Source organism: Pelophylax lessonae, assembly GCF_965119305.1.
Source record: "Pelophylax lessonae genome assembly, chromosome: 9".
NCBI lineage: Eukaryota > Metazoa > Chordata > Amphibia > Anura > Ranidae > Pelophylax > Pelophylax lessonae.
Window position 1 is genome coordinate 31789623 of NC_138776.1, and position 25051 is coordinate 31814673.

The 25051-nt window shown below is 48.3% G+C and overlaps 1 protein-coding gene across 1 annotated transcript in view; it reads left to right on the forward strand.

The window, feature by feature from the left end:
- The window catches only part of RIMKLB (ribosomal modification protein rimK like family member B), a gene marked incomplete at its 3' end in the record, with an annotated part of 114334 nt that overhangs the window by 14010 nt on the left and 75273 nt on the right, over positions 1-25051 (forward strand). Inside the window, exon 2 of the mRNA XM_082267328.1 lies at positions 22464-22540. The remainder of the gene's footprint in view (positions 1-22463; positions 22541-25051) is intronic.

The window sequence follows — 25051 nt, forward strand, 5'->3', positions numbered from 1 at the left end:
GGTGGAGGAATAAATCCCCTCTAATGTTGGGTGGCCCATGTGTGTAGATGCTGCTGCCATATGTGAAACTATTAGTTTAGTTTTTACTTTGTAGAATGCGATGCCTCAAGTGTGCAGAATTTTAGTGCGCCTTGACTTACAAAAAGGTCAGGAAGCACTGCTCTAGAACACGGTGATAGGAGAGAGCAGAGAGAAGTTCATCAGGCTGCTGCTTCTCTTTTTACTGTCCAGTCACAGGCAGGAACAGGACCGGTCATCAGGCTGCTGCTTCTCTTTTTACTGTCCAGTCACGGGCAGGAACAGGACCTGTCATCAGGCTGCCTCTTCTCTTTTTACTGTCCAGTCACAGGCAGGAACAGGACCGGTCATCAGGCTGCTGCTTCTCTTTTTACTGTCCAGTCACAGGCAGGAACAGGACCGGTCATCAGGCTGCTGCTTCTCTTTTTACTGTCCAGTCACGGGCAGGAACAGGACCGGTCATCAGGCTGCTGCTTCTCTTTTTACTGTCCAGTCACGGGCAGGAACAGGACCGGTCATCAGGCTGCTGCTTCTCTTTTTACTGCCCAGTCACAGGCAGGAACAGGACTTGTAAGTGAACTGCAGCAGAGAGAAATTGGTTGTCTTGCCTTGCCAACCAGGGCCATGCTATGTAGCAGAGATGTGTAATTATTAGGACTGGCTTGGCAAATACAAATCTTTGCTTTAGTTGAGTTTTATTGAGATTATCAAATTTCAATTTTAGTAAATGTCGTTTGGTAACCAAATCCAGTTCTCTGCAGGGCATGTCTCCTCTCCAGTATTGCTAGGAATAAAACAGTATAAAGGGTTACAATTAAAGCCTTCAGCTTTTGCTCAAAGAAACTTGCAGCACATATAAAAGTACATTTGCATTTGTCTTCTGAAGGAAGAATGATTCGGCTTTGATATTGGATGTAGGTCACATGAATGTCCTGGAGATACTGCTGATTGATTTGCTATTAGCGGCAGTTGGCAGGGCATTAACGGCCTTTTGATGGGATGGGTACCATTGAGCGCTGTAATGTCAGCATGCCATAGATCCACTCCGCTATCCCAGCATGGAGGCCGTGAGGCTGATCTGCAGGGGAGCTTCATGGGGCGGACGTTCCGTAGTCTGCGGTGACCAGGCTCAAGTGTGCTGGAATCAGATATTGATTACAGTAGGCTACTGCCTTTTGCTGTTTGTAATAGAATCTGCTTTATGGCCTTTAGTCAAGTGCAGGGTGTGGCATCCTAGAAGTCTGCTAATAAATCCGAAACCAAAAATGAAACTCATTACAGCTTACCAATCATTAGATGTGGTGGCTGCATTAGTTTTCGTTTTTAGGCTCCCCCCTCTGTTTTCACCTGGTGATCTGTCCAGTAATGCACCTTCTGGATGAGAGCACCCCCCACCCCACCACCACTCTGGGTGAGAGTGCCCCCACCCCACCACCACCACTCTGGATGAGAGTGCCCCCACCCCACCACCACCACTCTGGATGAGAGTGCCCCCACCCCACCACCACCACTCTGGATGAGAGTGCCCCCACCCCACCACCACCACTCTGGATGAGAGTGCCCCCACCCCACCACCACCGCTCTGGATGAGAGTGCCCCCACCCCACCACCACCGCTCTGGATGAGAGTGCCCCCACCCCACCACCACCGCTCTGGATGAGAGTGCCCCCACCCCACCACCACCACCGCTCTGGATGAGAGTGCCCCCACCCCACCACCACCGCTCTGGATGAGAGTGCCCCCACCCCACCACCACCGCTCTGGGTGAGAGTGCCCCCACCCCACCACCACCACCGCTCTGGGTGAGAGTGCCCCCACCCCACCACCACCACCGCTCTGGGTGAGAGTGCCCCCACCCCACCACCACCACCGCTCTGGGTGAGAGTGCCCCCACCCCACCACCGCTCTGGGTGAGAGTGCCCCCACCCCACCACCACCACCGCTCTGGGTGAGAGTGCCCCCACCCCACCACCACCACCGCTCTGGGTGAGAGTGCCCCCACCCCACCACCACCACCGCTCTGGGTGAGAGTGCCCCCACCCCACCACCACCACCGCTCTGGGTGAGAGTGCCCCCACCCCACCACCACCACCGCTCTGGGTGAGAGTGCCCCCACCCCACCACCACCACCGCTCTGGGTGAGAGTGCCCCCACCCCACCACCACCACCGCTCTGGGTGAGAGTGCCCCCACCCCACCACCACCACCGCTCTGGGTGAGAGTGCCCCCACCACCACCACCGCTCTGGGTGAGAGTGCCCCCACCACCACCACCGCTCTGGGTGAGAGTGCCCCCACCACCACCACCGCTCTGGGTGAGAGTGCCCCCACCCCACCACCACCACCGCTCTGGGTGAGAGTGCCCCCACCCCACCACCACCACCGCTCTGGGTGAGAGTGCCCCCACCCCACCACCACCACCGCTCTGGGTGAGAGTGCCCCCACCCCACCACCACCACCGCTCTGGGTGAGAGTGCCCCCACCCCACCACCACCACCGCTCTGGGTGAGAGTGCCCCCACCCCACCACCACTACCGCTCTGGGTGAGAGTGCCCCCACCCCACCACCACTACCGCTCTGGGTGAGAGTGCCCCCACCACCACTACCGCTCTGGGTGAGAGTGCCCCCACCCCACCACCACTACCGCTCTGGGTGAGAGTGCCCCCACCACCACTACCGCTCTGGGTGAGAGTGCCCCCACCCCACCACCACTACCGCTCTGGGTGAGAGTGCCCCCACCCCACCACCACCACCGCTCTGGGTGAGAGTGCCCCCACCCCACCACCACCACCGCTCTGGGTGAGAGTGCCCCCACCCCACCACCACCACCGCTCTGGGTGAGAGTGCCCCCACCCCACCACCACCACCGCTCTGGGTGAGAGTGCCCCCACCCCACCACCACCACCGCTCTGGGTGAGAGTGCCCCCACCCCACCACCACCACCGCTCTGGGTGAGAGTGCCCCCACCCCACCACCACCACCGCTCTGGGTGAGAGTGCCCCCACCCCACCACCACCACCGCTCTGGGTGAGAGTGCCCCCACCCCACCACCACCACCGCTCTGGGTGAGAGTGCCCCCACCCCACCACCACCACCGCTCTGGGTGAGAGTGCCCCCACCCCACCACCACCACCGCTCTGGGTGAGAGTGCCCCCACCCCACCACCACCACCGCTCTGGGTGAGAGTGCCCCCACCCCACCACCACCACCGCTCTGGGTGAGAGTGCCCCCACCCCACCACCGCTCTGGGTGAGAGTGCCCCCACCCCACCACCGCTCTGGGTGAGAGTGCCCCCACCCCACCACCGCTCTGGGTGAGAGTGCCCCCACCCCACCACCACTACCGCTCTGGGTGAGAGTGCCCCCACCCCACCACCACTACCGCTCTGGGTGAGAGTGCCCCCACCCCACCACCACCACCGCTCTGGGTGAGAGTGCCCCCACCCCACCACCACCACCGCTCTGGGTGAGAGTGCCCCCACCCCACCACCACCACCGCTCTGGGTGAGAGCGCGCCCCCACCCCACTCCATCACCGCTCTGGGTGAGAGCGCGCCCCCACCCCACTCCATCACCGCTCTGGGTGAGAGCGCGCCCCCACCCCACTCCATCACCGCTCTGGGTGAGAGCGCGCCCCCACCCCACTCCATCACCGCTCTGGGTGAGAGCGCGCCCCCACCCCACTCCATCACCGCTCTGGGTGAGAGCGCGCCCCCACCCCACTCCATCACCGCTCTGGATGAGAGCGCGCCCCCCCACTCCACCACTCTGGATGAGAGCTGGGACTTGGTCTCACAGATATGAACGGTACTCTTTGGAAGTCATGGCGTACTTTTTGTCATGCGACGTTGCAGTCCCAAGTGTAAAAGGAGCCTAGAGGTTTTACATAAACAATTGCTGATCATTGTAAGCACCCCTGTCAGTGTTAAATGGGTTGTCTCATCTCTATAACTGGTACATTCTGCTGTAGAACTTGTTTTTGGAAAAACAGCAGACTTGCTGGCTGAATTGCCAGGTGAAAATAGAATAAAGCCTGAAGAATGAATGCAGCCATCACATCTAGGAATTGGTAAGCTGCAGTGTTTGTTTTTGGGATAAATACCATTTTTTAATTCTGTGCTGACATGTTGTTGTTCAGTACAGATGCTGCTTCTTGGTCATTGTTTCTCCACGGCTTAGTGTCCAACCTGCTTAAGTGGTTGCTGGAAGGAAAATGTTTTCGTCTAGTTGGCTGCAATGCAGTGCAGACTCTGGCATCGTTCCCAAAGTAAATTTACGTGTTGTAGGATGGGTCACAGAGCGCGGGATTGGAGGAAGGTTCTGCCTATGGCTGGATGCCAGTAATGCATCTGGCTACTGCTAGGGGATGAGTGACCCAATGGTTAGAACCCCACCACCTCCAAATAAGTCCCGCCATAGCCTTTCTCCTGCTCCTCTCCTCTACTGGCATGGACTTGTGTGCTTGGGAGCTTAGACGTTTGGGAGTAAGAGACAAAATCGCCTAGGTGGATGCAGCATTTGTCCCCCGCAGCTCCGAAGACGGAGAACTGAGCGATCACACACCACTCATCCCTGAAAAGTGGATGTAAACCCTCACATGTACCCAGAGAAGTGAACAGCCTCAGATGGAGATGAAACAAATCTCCCTACATAAGTTTATTTGTCTACAGCTTTCCACACTGTTTTAAAAGTGAACATTTTTTTCTTCCTGTTCCAGCACTGGGTGTGGAGTCTTGGCATACACTGACCGCTGATTGGAGGAAAGGCACACCCCCCCCCCCCCACTCCACATAGTCGAAGGAAAGAATGTGCAGAGCTGTGAATAGACCAGCTCTCTGCTAATCTCTCTATGCACCCTCCCCGACACAAATTTCCAGCTTTTATCTCGTGTCGGATAATTTTGTCAGAAGTTATGCTGGTAACAGAGCAGCAGAAAGACACGAGACTTGGGGCTTTGGTGAGAGATAAGTTAAGACTACAGATATGTGCCCAGGTCAAATTTCAGGAATGGGGTTTACATCCACGTTACATAGTAGTTACATAGTAGGTGAGGTTGAATAAAGACAATAGTCCATCCAGTTCAGTCTTCAGTGAGCAGTCACCAGCTCTCTGCTCTGCCCCTCCAGCAATCACGAGTGCTAGGGAGGGGCAGACTCAGTCTCTTAACAGCTGCTTGTCAGGCATCTGGGTGGATCCCAACATTAAAGTCGTGACCTCAACAGAGCCAGGACTGCCTGAGTGATGTCAGCAGACTGTCACCTGAGTACGGGTCACAGGAGTGCAGAACAAAGTGAATTTCTGTCACCCACAGGAGAAGTAGAGCTTTGGCCCTACTTCTCCTTTTTGCCCTCTGGAAGATTTACCCGTCTTCATGACCAGGCCATTTTTTGCGATACGGCACTGCATTACTTTAACCACTTCACCACCGGGGGATTTTGCTGTTTTACGTCTGGGCCACTTTTTGCAATTCGGCATTGTGTGACTTTAACTGACAATTGCGTGGTCATGCAACGCCGTACCCAAACAAATTTACGTCCTTTTTTTTCCCCCACAAACAGCTTTCTTTTGGTGGTATTTGATCATCTCTGCGTTTTATTTTTTGCGCCATAAACAAAAATAGAAAAAATATAATTTTTTACTTTCTGCTATAAACCGATCTAAAAAAAGAAGCCAATTTCCTAATCTTTATCACTTTTAGGCCAGTGATTCTCAACTCCGGTCCTTGGGGACACACTAACACTCCAGATTAAGTATTACCTCAGGGAGATGAAGACTACGAATACTGCAATCACTGAGCAGCAAATGAGATCTCCTGTGATGTGATTTTTAGTTATCTTGCAAACCTGGCCTGTTGGTGGGTCCCGAGGACCTGAGTTGAGAACCACTGCTTTAGGCCAATATGTATTCTGCTACGTGTTTTTGGTATAAAAAATAGAATTGATTGGTTTGCACAGAATATTGAATGGTTTGCACAAACATCAGTGCCTACAAACTACTGGATTTTTTAATTTTTTTTTGATTTGAGACTTCTAGCGTGACTGCGATATTGCGTTGGACAGACTAAAGCCTCGTACACACGCAACGATTGTTGGCCATGAATTTTCGGCCAACGTCCGATCGGCTGATTGTTGGCTTGTTAGTATGATGTTTCCGACAACCGACCGTCTTTTCGGCCGAACAAAATCTGGTGTGCAGACTATAAAATTTTTGTAGGCCAACAACAGAACGGCCGAGTGTTCGTCAGTCAGTACAGATTTCGGCAGACAAAAATCTGAGCAAGACTGGGCATGCTCAGAGAAGAAAAAACACACGGAAAGTAAACCAACACATGACATCACTTCTGAAGTTGGTTGTTGTTGGCCGAAAAAATTAATGTGCAGTCTAGAGCACATTCCAACCAACACAACACAACTCTGGGCAAAAGACGGGCCATCGGTCGGCCGATAATCGTTGCGTGTACGAGGCATAACACGGTTTGGGGACCAGTGACACGAATAGTTATCGGTGCTAAAAATATGCACGGTCACTGTACTGACCACACTGGCTGGGAAATCTCCTCTACGATCAGCGGGTGCCGGCAGACGTTTGTTGGCCGGCAGACGTTTGTTGGCCGGCAGACGTTTGTTGGCCGGCAGACGTTTGTTGGCCGGCAGACGTTTGTTGGCCGGCAGACGTTTGTTGGCCGGCAGACGTTTGTTGGCCGGCACCCACTGAAACTGATTGCAACAGAAGCGAGGGTGCCCCCTACCTGGAAGGGTAGAATTGCGTATATATACAGAATAGCCGCCCGGTAGTAGTGACTGATATGGGGTGGTCGGCAAGTGGTTATGTGGTCATTTGCCCGGGCACAGAAGCACTTTACGCACCTGTCTTTACACAGCATTTTGACATACACACCCCACCTAACAATGGCTTTTTGGGGTCCCCTGTTGATTATTATGCTTCTGTTCTTTGTAATGTACATACTCAGCCTTACAAAGGATACTTGGAAAATGTCCATAAAACGTGGAGGCAGTTTTCAGCTCCTGGAAAAATCAGTGCATGTAAATAAATTATGCAAAACAGAAGGGCGGCCGGTCTGTAAAGCATTTTCTGGTTCTGGTAACTGTGTGCCCACGTTCAGCTTATCTTTGATTTTTCAGCTTGCGTAAACAAATCGGGCAGATGGTCATGCATTGCTGCTTACATAAACATCTGATTTTTATGGCCTCTGTACCAGGAAGGCTCCAGAATGGGGTAACTCCATGTAATATCACCTAGTTATTGGGTAACCTGTTAAACATGTCCTATTCCATCTTCTAAATTGGGGATCCTCAAACTTACGGCCCTCCAGCTGTTGCGGAACCACACATCCCATGAGGCATTGTAAAACTGACTCTCACAGACATGATGGGAATTGTAGTTCCTGAACAACTGGCGGGCCATAGTTTGAAGACCCCTGCACTAAAGCATAGGTCTTCAAAGTATGGCCCTCCATTTGTTCAGGAACTACAATACCCATAATGCTTAATCATGTCAGTGAATGTCAGTTTTTACAATGCCTCATGGGATGTGTAGTTCTGTAACAGCTGGAGGGCCGTAGTTTGGGAATCCCTGCACTACAGTCTTTGCTGTGCACCCGGGCCTATTTTTTATCCCTGATTTGTGCGCAGTGACATCCATTGCATTGTGTATGTATGTAAATTTTTTAATAACTTTATTGCTATCACATGGGATGAACAACATCTCTTGTAACAGCGTGCGGCGGTAACGGGTCCTTTGTGGAGAGACCTGGAGTCTATTAGACCCCATATCTCTCCCCTGGTCTCCAATGCAGCCGATCGGTTTGATCGGCTGCTTTCCTGCTCAACGACAAGGTAAAAAAAGAACAGAAGTGACAATCTTCATCTCTTCCAGTTTCTGGGGTCACTGATGGAGGAATGTCAGTTCCTCTGTGTAATGACACCACAGCTTCCATTACTCCGGGGCAGCGCGATCAGATGGCAGAGCCTGGGACCCCTTTCCACAGAATCGATCGAGTGACTTTTCAACCACTAGAATCCTTTCTGCTGTAACAGTAAATTGTCAGCTGCAAATTTTGATACTGGGATGATGCCTGCATACCTTGTATAACCACTTCAACCTAAGGACGTCCTAACGTAATGAAGTGGGTAAAGCTAACCACTCAACCCAGTCAACTGGCTAAAAAACATAGCCCCCTGAGACGTGTTTAGGCCCCCGGAGACCGCTGTCACCTGATGATCCATGCGCCTCTTTTGGCATTGAAGAACGGTGGTCAATAATGCACTCCCGACCAGCCATCTGGTCTTGCCGCCACTGTCAATTCCTGAACCCCATAGCAGATATTTACATATTATAATTATGCAATGAATTAACGCATTGCAATTTCAGGAGATCTTGTTAGAAGCGATTTATATTCAGCTACTGGAAAGTAAAAGTAGCCCTGCCCAACCGAGCTTCCAAAATGTGAGCCGGAGGTGACACAACTAAGCTTTGTAGGGTGGTTTGGTTTAGGAAGGTTTGGAGTAGAAGCTACTGAGATTAGGCAAGAAGGATGGCTGGTCGTCTTTTTAGAGGAGGCTGGTCGTCTTTTTAGAGGAGGCTGGTCGTCTTTTTAGAGGAGGCTGGTCGTCTTTTTAGAGGAGGCTGGTCGTCTTTTTAGAGGAGGCTGGTCGTCTTTTTAGAGGAGGCTGGTCGTCTTTTTAGAGGAGGCTGGTCGTCTTTTTAGAGGAGGCTGGTCGTCTTTTTAGAGGAGGCTGGTCGTCTTTTTAGAGGAGGCTGGTCGTCTTTTTAGAGGAGGCTGGTCGTCTTTTTAGAGGAGGCTGGTCGTCTTTTTAGAGGAGGCTGGTCGTCTTTTTAGAGGAGGCTGGTCGTCTTTTTAGAGGAGGCTGGTCGTCTTTTTAGAGGAGGCTGGTCGTCTTTTTAGAGGAGGCTGGTCGTCTTTTTAGAGGAGGCTGGTCGTCTTTTTAGAGGAGGCTGGTCGTCTTTTTAGAGGAGGCTGGTCGTCTTTTTAGAGGAGGCTGGTCGTCTTTTTAGAGGAGGCTGGTCGTCTTTTTAGAGGAGGCTGGTCGTCTTTTTAGAGGAGGCTGGTCGTCTTTTTAGAGGAGGCTGGTCGTCTTTTTAGAGGAGGCTGGTCGTCTTTTTAGAGGAGGCTGGTCGTCTTTTTAGAGGAGGCTGGTCGTCTTTTTAGAGGAGGCTGGTCGTCTTTTTAGAGGAGGCTGGTCGTCTTTTTAGAGGAGGCTGGTCGTCTTTTTAGAGGAGGCTGGTCGTCTTTTTAGAGGAGGCTGGTCGTCTTTTTAGAGGAGGCTGGTCGTCTTTTTAGAGGAGGCTGGTCGTCTTTTTAGAGGAGGCTGGTCGTCTTTTTAGAGGAGGCTGGTCGTCTTTTTAGAGGAGGCTGGTCGTCTTTTTAGAGGAGGCTGGTCGTCTTTTTAGAGGAGGCTGGTCGTCTTTTTAGAGGAGGCTGGTCGTCTTTTTAGAGGAGGCTGGTCGTCTTTTTAGAGGAGGCTGGTCAATCCAGGAGAGTTTCCGTTTATTGGCAGTATCTGCAGTCCTAGTGAGAAGAGAATATATGTACATCACACAGGGTAATAAATGGAGATTCATAGGCACACAGAAGAGTTGTGGTTCCTGAAGTGAGAAATGGTTGCATTTAGAAGCAAGAAATTATTTGAGCTCAAGTGTGGGGACCCCGAGGGTAAAAATTGAGGGGATCCCATTTTTCTTATAAATTGCAGCTCCTTATTTCTGTTCTGAGATATACACAGCTCTGCGACAGCACAGTCTTGAGGAAGGAAAATCGCACTAGACCTGTAAGGTTTTTATTGGTAGTGTTATCTTTGATATAAATATCTGGTTCCTGTGCAGGCAGCTTCAACAGACTTTCTTAACCTTTTCAACACAGAGGAACCCTTGAAATGCTTTTCCATTCTCTGGGGAACCCCTCCGCTAATGACTAGATTTACAACTCATGATACATTAGTGTGATGATCAGTGGGAAGAACGCTCCTTAAGATTTGTGATCATTTTGAAGAATAGATAAAAAGATCAATGGTGTCAATGGGAAATTCTGAGAGGCAGAAAATGCTCAAGGAGCCCTTAGCAACCTCTGGAGGAACCCTAGGATTCCCATTCTACATCCCAGAACAGTGATGGCGAACCTTTTTAAGCCTGAGTGCCCAAACTGCGACACAAAACGAACTTATTTTTTTCAAAGTGCCAACACTGCAATTAATAACAGCCACAGATAATGGCCGCAAGGGCCTCTTGCCAATCCCAGTGACAAAGCAACACTTCCCCCCCCACCCCCCCTTATACAGATTTCCACTCACTCTGCTGCCAGTGGCAAGGCCCGCAACTGGCACTGCAGGGGGGGGTATTCTTGCGGCTTCTCTGTCCGTGGCTCAGTGTACTGCTCCAGTCTTTCTCACAATCTCTATCTCTATCTCTCTCTCTCTCTCTCTCTCTCTCTCTCCCCCCATAGTCTTTCGGGGGGCTAAATGTCCCATGGTGCACTTGTCAACCACCTCTAGGCTTGTGACGGTATCAGATTTTCATGCTGCGATTAATTAAGGTTTTGCCACGGTATACGGTATTATCACGGTATTCGATTATTAAATTTAAATTATAAAATTTCCACCTCACTTCAATTTCATTGCTGAATTTAGGGGCTTTGGTTCACTTATGCACATTATTATATAGTCAGTCAGTACAGACTCTGTGAACCAGGCCTAAAATAGGTCATCAAGCAGTGTCTGGCCTAACTGGTGATGACTGGTCCTGGCGCTCGGCTCCGATCCGATGGCCTGGTCATTAAGAGGGTAAATCCTTGTGGTCAAGAAGTGGTTAAACCTGAAGGAGGTGTTGTTTATAAATTACTTTACTATTGCTTTAGGCCTGGTTCACATGTATGCGGGTTGGCGGCCCACATTTGCACAGGCATAGCAGCCCATTGATTTGAACGGGCTGCTATGCCCTAATTTTCCGCAGAAAAAAGGTGCATGCAGCATTTTTTTTAAATTCAGTGGCCTTGAAATCCATCCTGCTTTTGCACCATGCGACTAACCTGCAGTTCCTGCTCTGGCAAGCTTTCTGCATTTTTTGTATACGTGGGCACGGCATTTAAAAACAGTTTGCGTGTGCAGCAACGGCAGGTAAGTCGCATGGTGCAAAAGGATGGATTTCATGGCCACTGCATTTTTTTAAATTCTGCATGCACCTTTTTTCAGCTGAAAACGCAGGCATAGCAGCTCAAGCCCATTCACATCAATGGGCTGCTATGCCTGTGCAAATGTGGGCCCCCAACCCGCATACATGTGAACCAGGCCTAAAGCAATAGTAAAGTCATTAATTGGTTAAACCTGCAGGAGGACCGGTGTTTTTATCTATTAATGACTTTACTATTGCTTTAGGCCTGGTTCACATGTATGCGGGTTGGTGGTTCACATGTATGCGGGTTGGTGGTTCACATGTATGCGGGTTGGGGGCCCACATTTGCACAGGCATAGCAGCCCATTGATGTGAATGGGCTTGAGCTGCTATGCCTGCGTTTTCAGCTGAAAAAAGGTGCATGCAGAATTTAAAAAAATGCAGTGGCCATGAAATCCATCCTTCTTTTGCACCATGCGACTTACCTGCCGTTGCTGCACACGCAAACTGTTTATTTTTAAATGCCGTGCCTACATATACAAAAAATGCAGAAAGCTTGCCAGAGCAGGAACTGCAGGTTAGTCGCATGGTGCAAAAGCAGGATGGATTTCAAGGCCACTGAATTTTAAAAAAATGCTGCATGCACCTTTTTTCTGCGGAAAATGAGGGCATAGCAGCCCGTTCAAATCAATGGGCTGCTATGCCTGTGCAAATGTAGGCCGCCAACCCGCATACATGTGAACCGCCAACCCGCATACATGTGAACCAGGCCTAAAGCAATAGTAAAGTCATTAATAGATAAAAACACCGCTCCTCCTGCAGGTTTAACCACTTCTGGATCGCAAGGATTTGCCCCTTTAAAGACCAGGCCATCGGATCAGAGCGCCAGGACCAGTCATCACCAGGTAGGCCAGACACTGCTTGATGGCTATATAATAATGTAATGTGGGCTGCTATGCGTGTGTGTGTATATATATATATATATATATATATATATATATATATATATATATATATATATATATATATATATATATATATATATATATATATATATATTTATTAGAGCTGCACGATTCTGGCCAAAATGAGAATCACGATTTTTTAGCTTGGAATAAAGATCACGATTCTCTCACGATTCTCTGTGTAACAAAAAAAAAAAAAATTGGGATAACTTTACTGTTACGTTTTTTTTTTTTTTTTTATTCATTAAAGTCTAATCATTGCGTTTGAAAGACTGCTGCGCAAATACAGTGTGACATAAAATATTACAACAATCGCCATTTTATTCTGTAGGGTCTCTGCTAAAAAAATATATAAAATGTTTGGGGGTTCTAAGTACTTTTCTAGCAAAAAAAAAACTGATTTTAACTTGCAAACAGCAAGTGTCAGAAAAAGATCCAGTCTTTAAGAGGTTAAACTTCCTTTCTCCCTGGCAGAGGGAAGGAAAAGATACAAATGTAATCATTTTTGTTTATAGTTAGGAGACTTAATGCTGAAAGGTGTTAGCTGAGTGAGTGAATGAGTCATCCAGCTCACTGAAATGTATCAATTCACAAGTCAGGCAGACTTGACAGAGAAACTCGGTATTTTAAAAATGCCACAATAACAATACCGTGGCTATGCAATACCGCGATATATCGAATTACCGAAAACCGGCATATGTCTAACCACCTCATTGGTGCTTGGTTGTAGCCAATGGGGAGGCAGGAATCAGAGTGGGCGGCGATCTCTACAAGCGCCGCTCTCCCTCTCCAGCACTGCTTGACAGATGGGGGGCAAACGGGGAAACACACTGACAGTCCACGCTCGCTTCCCCCCCTTGTCAGGGGAGGGAGGATTAGAGAGCCAAGGCATTAGCGGCGGCAGCTTCCCAGTATAGGTGGCGTGCCCACAGAGAGGGCCCTGCGTGCCAGCTGTGGCACGCGTGCCATAGGTTCGCCATCGTCTCCTTTGCTTTTAATGTAAAATAACAAAAATGAAAATTGGAAGTTTGATTCTAAAGCCAAAAGGTGTTTTTTTTTTTTTTTTTTTTTTTTCTTCGTAGATTACAAAACCTTCCACTAGCAGTCCCCTCTACCTACTTACCCGAGTCCTGTATCCAGTGATGTGCCTGTCTGCGGCAGCGCTGGTCTTGTAGGCGCAGTGGGAGCCATTGTTTTTTTTTTTTTCTCCTGTCCTGTCAATCAAATCCTAAGAGCTGGCAGCAGTGGGAGCCATTGGTTTTTGCTCCTGTCAATCAAATCCTAATGGGGGGGGGCAGTGGCACGTGAGGAGGGGGTTGGGGGCTATGCTGCAATCTCTCTATGGATGTACTCAGTCCAGCTTGGGAAGGTGCCCCCAGAGCTAGCAGATTTCTATGGGGCACACAGAAGAGTGTAGAGTGCCAGTAGGGGGACCCCAGAGGAGGCAGCGAGGGGTCCCTCTGTTCAATAGTATTTCACAAAACAGACTAAACCTCCTGTGTTTATTTTTATTTTGGAAAAACATTCGAGCCTTTAGGCCCTGCTCACACCTGAGCGCTCATCTCTAAAGTCTCAAAATGCCCAACAAGCAAAATCCCATTCATTTCAATGACCCCTGTTCACATCTGAGGGTTTTGTCTCCTGAAGCAAAATGCCTGAAGCTCAAAATAGTACATGAGCTTCTTTTTTGGCAGCGGTTTTGTTAGATGTTAATGCCTGCCTCCAAACGCCTGCAAAAAAAGCCTGAAAACGATACCCTCAGGTGTGAATGGAACCTTATTATCACTTGAAGTGCCACACCACTGCTAGGAAGTCCAGGTACAACTTCCAATTAAAAAAAAGTGGACAATCCTAACATTTTCCAACACATTTCTGGGGTTCAACCCCCCCCACCCCCTTAATCGGAGCTTGATTTAAAACAATGGGGCGCTCTCTCCTTTTTTCTTCTTCTCAGCATGCTCCCTGCACTGCTTCTTCTCCCACCTCCAAGTCTGAGCTTTGCTGTACAGGGCCTGCTACATGCTGGTGTCAGGTCACAATTGAGTACTTGTGCTGCTTCTCCTAAAACTTTGATTGCAAAACTCGATTAATTTGTCTTCTCTGCCTGTAGCTCAGGTTTAATGCCGTGTTGCACACTGAACATCAATAACATTGTACGCTTCAGTAATGATTGTAACGTCGCACACGCCAAGGTTCTGATTATGAAACTCTTTTGGCTGGCACAGACCATATTATGCAGAATTGTACAATCACACAGCTTGCAATTATTGATCTATTGAAGGGTTTGCCAACTTTTCCCCGGTTTTATAAACCCTTTCCAGTTTTTTTGTGATTGAAGAGAACTATTGGATCTTTTCTGCCCCACCCCCAGCAAGGGTTTAGATTTCTGTACCGTCAATCTAACCTTGTAATATGGGAGGTTTGAGATTACAGTCAGAGCTTTATTTTTTCTTTTTTTTCCTGCAGTCAGAATGCATCCGCTTGCTTCCTAACCGGCCTGCTGGCTCCTGAATTTACTAACCACTTGTCGGCACCTGCCTGGATTGTCATCCTATCCTTTGATGTCGTGTTCAGCCGGGGTAATGTGCATACGGATGTTACAAAAAGCAGAAATTGTGGCTTTATTTTAGGCCAAATTTAATCTGGGAAAAATCAAATAAAAATGGCTCTGGAGCACTTTATACAATTTTATATACCGTATTTATCGGCGTATAACACGCACCCAAATTTTAAGGGGGGAAGTTTCAGGGGAAAAAAACTTAAATTTTAAATGAAGAATTGTGAAGCAAAATAAGGGTCAGTGGCCATTTTGCAGCCTCACCAGTGCCCATCAATGCAGCCTCATAAATGCAAGCGTGATTGGTGACCCATCAATGCAGCCTCATAAATGCAAGCGTGATTGGTGACCCATCAATGCAGCCTCATAAATGCAGCGTGATTGGTGACCCATCAATGCAGCCTCATAAATGCAGCGTGATTGGTGACCCATCAATGCAGCCTCATAAATGCAGCCTGATTGGTGACCCATCAATACAGCCTCATAAATGCAGCGTGATTGGTGACCCATCAATGCAGCCTCATAAATGCAGCCAAATGGGTGCCCATCAATGCAGCCTCATAAATGCAGCGTGATTGGTGACCCATCAATGCAGCCTCATAAATGCAAGCGTGATCGGTGACCCATCAATGCAGCCTCATAAATGCAAGCGTGATTGGTGATCTATCAATGCAGCCTCATAAATGCAAGCGTGATTGGTGATCTATCAATGCAGCCTCATAAATGCAAGCGTGATTGGTGACCCATCAATGCAGCCTCATAAATGCAAGCGTGATTGGTGACCCATCAATGCAGCCTCATAAATGCAAGCGTGATTGGTGACCCATCAATGCAGCCTCATAAATGCAAGCGTGATTGGTGACCCATCAATGCAGCCTCATAAATGCAAGCGTGATTGGTGACCCATCAATGCAGCCTCATAAATGCAAGCGTGATTGGTGACCCATCAATGCAGCCTCATAAATGCAAGCGTGATTGGTGACCCATCAATGCAGCCTCATAAATGCAAGCGTGATTGGTGACCCATCAATGCAGCCTCATAAATGCAAGCGTGATTGGTGACCCATCAATGCAGCCTCATAAATGCAAGCGTGATTGATGACCCATCAATGCAGCCTCGTGAATGCAGCGTGATTGGTGACCCATCAATGCAGCCTCATAAATGCCATAGTACACAAAGTCTAGGCACACCTTTTAACCCTTTGATCACCCCTGATAACCCCTTCCCAGCCAGTGTCATTAGCACAGTGACAGTGCATTTTTTTTTTTTAGCACTGATCCCTGTATTAGTGTCAGTGCCTGACTGTCCGCCGCAATATCGCAGTTCTGCTGGAAGTCACTGATCGCTGTTAGTAGGGAAAAAAAAAAAATCCTATAGTTTGTAGACTCTGTACCTTTTTATATAGTTATTGCAATTTTTTTTTTTAACCAAAAATATGTAGCAGAATACACATTGGCCTAAATCAGGGGTCTCCAAACTTCCTAAACAAAGGGCCAGTTTACTGTCCTACAGGCTTAAGGGGGGCCGGACTGTGGCCATTGGGAGTAGAAAAAGGCCTGGCATCAGTGGGAGCCGTTGGGCCCCAGCCCTCGGTGTCAGTGGGAGCCGTTGGGCCCCAGCCCTCGGTGTCAGTGGGAGCCGTTGGGCCCCAGCCCTCGGTGTCAGTGGGAGCCGTTGGGCCCCAGCCCTCGGTGTCAGTGGGAGCCGTTGGGCCCCAGCCCTCGGTGTCAGTGGGAGCCGTTGGGCCCCAGCCCTCGGTGTCAGTGGGAGCCGTTGGGCCCCAGCCCTCGGTGTCAGTGGGAGCCGTTGGGCCCCAGCCCTCGGTGTCAGTGGGAGCCGTTGGGCCCCAGCCCTCGGTGTCAGTGGGAGCCGTTGGGCCCCAGCCCTCGGTGTCAGTGGGAGCCGTTGGGCCCCAGCCCTCGGTGTCAGTGGGAGCCGTTGGGCCCCAGCCCTCGGTGTCAGTGGGAGCCGTTGGGCCCCAGCCCTCGGTGTCAGTGGGAGCCGTTGGGCCCCAGCCCTCGGTGTCAGTGGGAGCCGTTGGGCCCCAGCCCTCGGTGTCAGTGGGAGCCGTTGGGCCCCAGCCCTCGGTGTCAGTGGGAGCCGTTGGGCCCCAGCCCTCGGTGTCAGTGGGAGCCGTTGGGCCCCAGCCCTCGGTGTCAGTGGGAGCCGTTGGGCCCCAGCCCTCGGTGTCAGTGGGAGCCGTTGGGCCCCAGCCCTCGGTGTCAGTGGGAGCCGTTGGGCCCCAGCCCTCGGTGTCAGTGGGAGCCGTTGGGCCCCAGCCCTCGGTGTCAGTGGAAGCCGTTGGGCCCCAGCCCTCGGTGTCAGTGGAAGCCGTTGGGCCCCAGCCTTCGGTGTCAGTGGAAGCCGTTGGGCCCCAGCCTTCGGTGTCAGTGGAAGCCGTTGGGCCCCAGCCTTCGGTGTCAGTGGAAGCCGTTGGGCCCCAGCCCTCGGTGTCAGTGGGAGGAATTATACATTTGTTATGCATGAAAATAGTGCCCCAAGGGTCGGAAAGCAAGAAAAAGACTGCAGTTTGGAGACCACAGGCCTACGTTGATGAAATTTGATTTTTTTTTTTTTTTACCATTCTGTAGGTTTTATACCAAAGTAAAAAAATCCAAATAAAAATGTATTTGTAAAGAAGAGCAAAGTAATGCGCTCACCGAACCCACAATATAACTTCGCTCACCCGGCGCCAAATTACTTCTGAACACAATAAATAAATTATATAAGCTGCTGCTATAAATTTATAAATGTATATAGGTGCATCAAGATTCAAACAGCTCACAAGCTAAAGACTCCTTCACGCACTAGCAGCGCTAAAAGTCCATGTAATAAAACATGAATCAATAAATAAATGAATGGATGAGCACATCAATGAAGGGAAGTCCATGCATGCAGTCCCAGAATGTAAGGAGATGGGTGGGTATATCCTTGCAGAAACCCAAAAGCTTTCACCACACCGCTGTGTGCACCCTTAAGTGGGGACACTTACCAGAGCCAATCTGTATAAAAGCAGAATATAACAGCAAGCGGGAATGCCTTTATCGCCTTACACCTCTGCGTTGAAACTCCAACAGGGACCGCCAACAGATATCACATGTAGACCCCCCCTTACCTTGTCACTATGAGTCCTGCATGTACAACGGGATGACATCAGACAGAAGCCTACTTCTGCAAGAGGACAAACTTTCATAGTTATGTCTCCAAGCGCGCTCCCTATTTTACAGTGGCGGCCATGACTTCGGACTCCCCCTTTTTGTGGGGGGTCTGTGATGTAAGGGGGGGCTCTCTGATGTGGGGGGCTCCGGGGGGAGGGTGGGTCTGATGTAAGGGGGGCTTTTTGTGGGGGGGTCTCTGATGTGAGGATGTGAGGGGGGCTTTGTGTGTGTGTGGGAGGTCTCTGATGTTAGGGGGGCTTTGTGTAAGGGGGTCTCTGATGTGCGGGGCTCCGTGGGGATGGGGTCTCTGATGTGTGGGGGGTCTCTGATGTGTGGGGGGTCTCTGATGTGAGGGGGGCTCTGTGTGGGGGTCTCTGATGTAAGGGGGGCTTTGGGTCGGGGGGTCTCTGATGTGAGGGGGGCTCTGTGGGGGGGTCTCTGATGTGAGGGGGGGCTCTGTGTGTGGGGTCTCTGATGTAAGGAGGCTCTGTGTCGGGGGGTCTCTGATTTAAGGGGGGCTCTTATGTAAGGGGGGCTAAGTTATTAGTGATCATAAAAAAGAAAAGTCAAAGTGCAAAAAAGGTGCAAGAAAATTTGCCCGGGGGGGGGGGGGGGGGGGGGTGCCACGGGATTAGCTCGCACAGGGCGCCTGATCACTAAGGCCGGCCCTGGTGAAGGCTTTTGGGTTTCTGCAAGGATATACCCACTCTCATCATCTCCTTACATTCTGGGACTGCATGCATGGACTTCCCTTCATTGATGTGCTCATCCATTCATTTATTGATTCATGTTTTATTACATGGACTTTTAGCGCTGCTAGTGCATGAAGGAGTCTTTAGCTTGTGAGCTGTTTGAATCTTGATGCACCTATATACAAAAATGTATTTGTGTGCAGCGTCACACGACCGTGCAATTTTCAGTTAAAGGAATTCAGTGCCGTATCGCTACAAGTGGGGCTGGTAACGAAGGGGGTTAAATCTTCCAGAGGCCAAGTGGTTAATAATTGCTTGAAACCTTAATAGCTTCTGTCTACATGTGGTGTGTATATATGTATGTGTGTGTGTGTGTATGTATGTGTGTGTATGTATGTATGTATATGTGTGTGTATATATATATATATATATATATATATATATATATATATATATATATATATATATATATATATATATATATATATATATATATATATATATATATATATATATATATATATATATATATAATTTATTAGTATGTGTGTGTGTATACACCAACATGCCATAAAAGAATTGAAAGTGGATTAAAAAGCAATTCATTGCAGTAGAATGTGAAAATGTAAAGCAGAATAAAAGTAATTGTAACATCAATAAATAAAATGGGAGCGGAGGAACATTGCGCTGGGATCTCTGCCCTGTAGAAGGAATTGGAGGGGTTAAAGCCCCCCCTGTGTGCACCGTGTGTCAGAGCTGACGGTTGGTGTTTGATGAGCAGTATGAAGAAATGTTTTCTCTGTTTGTACAGTGAGCGGATCAGGACACGCTCTGTATTTTCCAGACTGTAAAGCCCAGCTATACACGAGTAGATTTTCATATTAATGTTTGTGTGAAAATTCTCAGTGAATTCGATGCGTTGATAAATATCTGAAAGTAGTTCTAAATTATCTTTTTTTATTTTTAGAATGAATGCCCTTTCCTGAACGTAAACCTATGTAGAAATGAGTTTTTGAGAAACGATTTCCTTCCGGCTCCTTCACATTTTCTGTTCACTAAAGTTGAAAACACTCAAATTTTGACCCCACAAGTCACTGGAAAATTGAACATTTTAAATCAAATGAAATTCTACTAGTGTATGTCCAGCATGTTGAACCAGAGCTCAACAAATCCCAGGTGCCAGGTCGCCATGGCAACTAGAAATTGCGTCCTGGCACCTGGGCTTTTGTCTGTGATTTTGGGGGGGGGGGGGGGGGAGGCGTAGGTAAGGAGATGACTCAACGGGTGCTGGCACCTTTTCTACCTGATGATCTGTGCCAAGCGGGGCAGTGCCACCTGCGCCTTCCCATGGCTATGGCTGCGCACCTTAAATCTCCTCTCAGCTCCTTATGAGCTTTATACACAGCACATGGAACCTGGGGCACCAGATAGATGGATGGATCTATCCAATAGTAAATGGCTGCGGGGCTGCGGGCAGCCAATCAGAGGCTCAAGCCTAGTGTACAATAACTGTTTTCTTTTCGTTCAACCCAGCGGGCTGAACGAAAAACAAACTAAGGAGCTTGCTGTACTATCGGCACACTGATCTTCCCAGTGAAAGGCTTTGCAGGGGGGAGGTGGGTGCTCTAATGCTTAGTGTGGTCAGTTTTTAAATAGAAAGTAAAGGGACTGGCAGGATCCCCAGGGATTTTACACAAAGGACGCAATACAAAGAACGGGAAACTCTCATACAAGTACATGGTACAGAAGGCACAGATCAGGAATATGAAATGGGGGGGGGGGATTTATATATTCTTTAAGATTATTTGTAGCTCAGCAATTCTTGATGCTTTCTGCTCAGTTATCTCTATAGGCTTCAGCTATCTCTGCAACCCTGAGCTTGGCCACTGCTAGTATAGATGGTCAGTGTGGGCTTGCGGGGCTTTTGAAATGGTCTGCGTGCTTCTGCAATGCTAAGGTGAGCACCAATGGCTGCCATGCCCTGCAGTGAGCCCTGAACTGCATTCAGTGCAGTAATGGGAAAAGAGAAACTGCCTATGAAGTATATAACCTTTTTATTAAACCTCAGTGTACTGAAAGGATAAGTTCACTTTTTTTAGAAAAAAAAAACGCACACCTTTTTTGTGCTCTTATATTTTTTTACACTGGGGCCTGTAAAGCATTGCAGCGTTCATGGGTTGGAAGGCACCCGGAGGCTTAGTACACGGTCTGCCTGTACCTTCCATAGGGGAATGCAGTTAACTAAATATCAGGAAGAATCCAATACCTACAAGAGCGCTCCCTCGCAGTTCATTGAGAACTACAAGCCATCGGCCGTGGTGGCTGATGGTACTTGTAGTTCATTCAGAAATCAAATGATGCTGGCGGAGCTTCACACGGCTGTGCAGTTTTGAAATTGTAACATCGGTGGGGGGAAAGATCCCCGGCCTGCTGTCTCTTGGGGGGGAGCCAGGAACATGTACAGTGTTCCTAAGGTGAACTTATCCTTTAACCCCTTCTTGCTGATGTACCACATATATGCGGCCCCACTGCACTGGCCAATTTTTCCATGGGCCGCATATGTGTATCTTACCTTGTCGTCGTCCACACAAATGAGGGTGGGGTCTGCCACTGTCGTCCTCCCAACAACTTGGGGGGGGGGGGGCTCTGCGCATCTGCCACAGTCACCCTCCCAAAGAATTGGGGGGGCAATTTCACTGTTGTCCCAACAAATTGGGGGTGGGGGGGTTTCATTTGCCACTGTCCTCCCAAGGGGTGAGGTGGGTGGAGGGCATCTGCCACTGTCCTCCTCCCAACAAATTGGGGGGGTGTTCATTTGCCACTGTCCTCCCAACGGATGAGGTGGGTGGAGGGCATCGGCCACTGTCCTCCCAACAAATTGGGGTGGTGTTTGCCACTGTCCTCCCAACGGATGAAGGAGGTTGAGGGCATCTGCCACTGTCCTCCTCCCAACAAATTGGGGGGGGGGGGGGTGTTCATTTGCCACTGTCCTCCCAACGGATGGAGGTTGAGGGCATCTGCCACTTTCCTCCTCCCAACAAATTGGGGGGGTTTGCTACTGTCGTCCCATCAGATGAGGTGGGTGGAGGGCATCTGCCACTGTCGTCCTCCCAACAAATTGGGGGAGGGGGGTGTTTGCCACTGTCCTCCCAACGGATGGAGGTTGAGGGCATCTGCCACTGTTGTCGTCCCAACAAATTGGGGGGGGGGTGGGTTTGCCACTGTCCTCCCAACAGTTGAGGGGGGTGGAGGGCATCTGCCACTGTCGTCCTCCCAACAAATGGGTGTCCCTGCATTCGTTATTACTTTGTCTCCAACTTAGGGGTTCCCTTAAACCCAGAAATGTCAATGCAATTTGCAGGCAAATGAGTATCTAGGGCAGTGACACGGGTTTCAGACATCATATTTTTTTCGTGCGTCCATCTTTAGACAGATTTCTATTTAATAACAGTAATTACTTCAGAAGAAAAGGGTGTGTGATAATTGGCTTCTATTGTAGCTGTTTGGGGATGTTTTCTTTTCAGAGATTGGGATATAGAGGCTCGTCCTGTCCTCCTCCAGTTGGATTACTTTTGGGAGTATAAACTTGACATTTGGAGGAGACAAAATAACGGGCAATCCGGGCATTGCTACAAATTGGAGTCAGCCGTAATCTGAAGATAACAGGAAGCCGATAACTGCAGGACTATTGATGGCAGCAATGGAAGCAGATTGCTATAATGTAACTTTGTAGCTGTCTGTATCGTCTGCTTCCTGTTATGTGAAGACCGTGTTCTGGTGACGTTGCTACATTGTAACGGGAGTTGTTTACTAACATGTGTAATGTGGGAATATTTATGTAATGGGAGTTGTGACTTAATGGGCTTCACATTGCAAAGGCCCTCCCTAATGTGACACTTAACTAATTTTTTCTTTTTTGTGTCTTCTGCAGATTTAACAGCCTTTAGCAGAGCCGGTGTTCCCAAATCTCAGCAACAGTCCAGGCCACCCCTCCAGCCGCAGCTCAGTGTAAGTATTCCATAATGAGTGCTTTACAAGTACTTGGAGCATCTGTGCTTTCGTAACTTATTTTCTCTTTTCCCCACAAACCTTACCAGCGTAGTTTAGTGTCACTATAGTAACACTGTACTGGACGGGGGGGGGGCTAGTTTTTTTTTTTTACACTAATTGCTGTTTCTATGATCACTGACAGCAATGTTTGCAACTGTAAATAGCTGTGATTACTAGTGATCTTAGATTGTAAGCTCTGACGAGCAGGGCCCTCTGATTCCTACTGTATTGTATTTGTACTGTCTACCCTCAAGTTGTAAAGCGCTGCGTAAACTGTCGGCGCTATATAAATACTATATAATAATAATAATAATAATCTGTGATTGGCTACAACTAATCACATGGTACTTCATTTTAGCCCATATGTCATGTGATAGTTGCGAGCCAATCACAGCGTCAGTCTATAGTAAGCACAGCTGTTATGAATGAGCTTCATTCATACCAGCCTTGTTGACAATGTAATTGCAGAAAAAAATGAAACAAAAAACTGCGCTTGGGTCTATTAAATAAAAAAACAGCGGCTGCACATGTGCTGGATAAAACCTAAAAACAATAAAAAAATTGAAAAGCAGCGCTATATAAAAAGTCCAGGTATAGGTAGGGTCCAGCTGATTGGTCTCCTTGAAGTGCCACCACCACCAGAGAGAGAGCAACCCCAATCACACTGCCGCTTACCGTCCCACTAATAAATGAAGGCTCAAAGGTCGCACCAAACTGCTCCTCCAGAAATCCTCAGCGATTCCAGGATCAAGCCAATTTGGTGCGACTCCATACAGATGGTACAAGGCAGACTGATCACACACACACACGTGTGTATATATATATATATATATATATATATATATATATATATATATATATATATATATTTCAGAAAAAAAGAAAACCATAGTGCAGGGGTCTTCAAACTTTGGCCCTCCAGTTGTTCAGGAACTACAATTCCCATCATGCCTATGCATGCCAGAATTTTACAATGCCTCATGGGATGTGTAGTTCTGCAACAGCTGGAGGGCCGTAGTTTGAGGATCCCTGCCATAGTACAACACCTAATGAACCACCATTTAATGTCCTTATGCCAAATAAATGCTTACAGGTAATAAGAGTAAAAATAGCTTATCTACCAGAAATGTTTGACCGCCAACGAGATGACCGCTGCTTCACTCCGTAGTGACGTCCCGCGTCACAGCTCCCGCGCAATTGCATAGCAAACATGATCCCCGGCCGTTTTTAAAAGTGGCTGGGTACCAAGAGCTGCGATCAGCAGGTGCCGCACTGCACACCAAAGGCTGGTTCAATCTGTATATGCCGCCCACCTACAGTAAATGGACGGTGCGAGGGCGACAAGTGGTTAAGCTCAACATCATGCAGATATAATATAAAAAACAAACACAATTATATCAAGATTTTACTATACTCTTGCTTTATATCTTCCTTGCTTTATATCCATCTTCTGCTTGCAGAGTTCAGTTGCCACACTTAGGAAGTGTCTGATGTTTGCGATCCCCCTGTTAAGTTTAATGCCACTTATGTGTCCAGTGATTATGGGGGTCAGTGAATGGGACCATCATCTGGGAGACGTCCAACACACTTGAGTGTCGAGTGTGAGGTCTTTTTTTGACCCCAGATCTTTCCTCAAAAAGGACCGGTCATCCCATATTTCTATTACAAGGGATTTTTACATTGCTTGTAAGAGAGATAAAAGTGATTTTAAATAAAAAAATAAAGGGATAGTGTAAAAATGAGAAAAAAAAAAATTAAAGCGCCCCAATCCCTCTGCTTGTGAGCAGAAGTGAATGCATACGCAAGTTGCGCATGCATATATGAACAGTGTTCGCACCACACTTGAGGTATCGCCACAAACATTGGCGAGAGTAATAATTCTAGAACTTGACCACCTCTGTAACTCTAAATGGGTAACCTGTAAACCTTTTTAAAGCGTCTATGGGGATTTTTAACCACTTAAGCCCCGGAGGATTTTCCTGCTAAACGACCAGGGGGTATTTTGCGATTCGGCACTGCGTGACACTTTAACGGACAATTGCGCGGTCGTGCAACGCTGTACCTAAACGAATTTGACGTCCTTTTTTTTCCCACAAACAGAGCTTTCTTTTGGTGGTATTTGATCACCTGTGCGCTTTTTATTTTTTGCGCTATAAACAAAAAAAGAGCATAAATTTTGCAAAAATAACAATATTTTTCACATTTTCTTATATGAAATTCCCCCCCCCAAAAAAATGTAAAAATCTAAATTTTTTAACATTTTTTGTTTTATCCTACCTATGTTTGGTAAAGAAAATCGCAAAAAGCGTATTTTTATTGGTTTGCGCAAAAGTTATCGCGTTTACTAACAAAGGGAAAGATTTTTGTCATTTTTGTTTTTTTTTTTAAACGCGTAATGGCGGCGATCTGCTTTTTTTTTTTTGCGGTACTGCGGCGGACAGATCGGACCCTTGACTGACATTTTTGAAA